This window comes from Dinoponera quadriceps, unplaced genomic scaffold (assembly GCF_001313825.1).
Source record: "Dinoponera quadriceps isolate SergipeBrazil2010 unplaced genomic scaffold, ASM131382v1 C3909014, whole genome shotgun sequence".
Classification (NCBI taxonomy): domain Eukaryota; kingdom Metazoa; phylum Arthropoda; class Insecta; order Hymenoptera; family Formicidae; genus Dinoponera; species Dinoponera quadriceps.
The window spans coordinates 1-1,374 of record NW_014568123.1 but is presented as its reverse complement, the minus strand read 5'-3'; the positions used below and the strand labels follow the sequence as shown (position 1 = coordinate 1,374).

At 43.4% G+C, this 1,374-nt stretch overlaps 1 pseudogene; it reads right to left on the bottom strand.

Moving 5' to 3' along the window:
- Positions 1 to 5: 5 nt before the first annotated feature.
- On the bottom strand, positions 6 to 1,292 carry LOC106751517 (annotated as a pseudogene).
- Positions 1,293 to 1,374: the final 82 nt, after the last annotated feature.

Sequence of the window (1,374 nt, the reverse complement as noted above, 5' to 3'; positions counted from 1 at the left end):
ACGTGGATCCATTTGAGGTACCAGGATATTCTTATATAAACCCCGGGGTAGCCAGGTTTTCCAAATCCCGCACCCCAGGATACGATATCTGTCGGACACGTGTATAAGTTTTTTTCTTTCTCCTTTTTTCTTTCGTGCGATGAAAGCATGTTACGATAATGTTTTCTAATTATTATTCTCCACAACACACACAACAAACACAAAGGCTTTTTCTACGATGACTTTGCAAACGTAAGTAGAAGAGTGTCCGGAGTATTTGAAGAAAAACAGGTTGCGCAACATTTTACGTTGCACGTGCATGTGTGTTTACCTGCTATTTCAAGTTTATCGGCTTCCTGAACGAGAAGCGGACCGCTACCGTCTCTTTGACAGGAATCTTGGCCACCTCGACCGGCGTAGATCATATTGTCGCTGATCCGATTCGCCCAGTACTTCATTTTTCGACAGTGTGACAAACTGTATATCGGCACTTGTACCTTGTGCACCTTCGTGGGCAACATGCCTCTTTCCGGCGTCTGACCCCATCCCACCACCGTCCCTTTTTTCTCGACAGGATCAGTATCTATAAAAACATATATCTATAATACAACGTACGTGGACGTCAATGTGCGGAATGTAATCGCGGTTGATCATTTTGTTGGCCGCGTGATGTTCCTGGTTGAGGTAAGCAGACCGGGCGGACCTTCTTCGAGAACTTGATGGATTTACGGAGTCTCAATAACGCTACGTCGTGATTGAAGGAACTCATGTCGAAGTTCCGGTGACATATCACTGCGCTCACCGCTCTCATTACGGCGATTTCGTCGGTATTCACGTATTGGTCATAATCGTCGAATACTATGCGGATCTATGATCGCTTCTGTCTAGGGTGTTGAGATTCACTTAATATCATTATCTGTCGCAACTAATGGAACGCATCCGATACGATTGATGCGTCGATGAAATGGGTCGTTATAATGTTTAAAATTATGTCATAGATTTGAAACGTGCAAAAGGGAAAATATTATGAGCGCAATATATCGCTTCAATGTTCGGATACTCCAAATTTTGATTGCAGTATTGCTTTACAACTATTTTTTCACCTATCTAGTGTTATAATTATACGTAATTTTACGTATAACCTTATGAATAAAGATGTACCTTCGTAAACAATGGGCTGCGGTAATTATATAATCAATGTTAAGCAGACCAGCGTCATAGTGAAAACGACCGTCGTACACAATCCTCGCGACCCAAGAATATCTATTCGATATGGTAGGACGTCCACCAACAATTCGATTCTCTTGGTTGTGTTACGTCCTAGAAGTGAACGTAACGACCACGCGCGTAGGCGCGTGCCCCAAACGTAACCGAAAGCCGGCGGTGCAGGTCAGA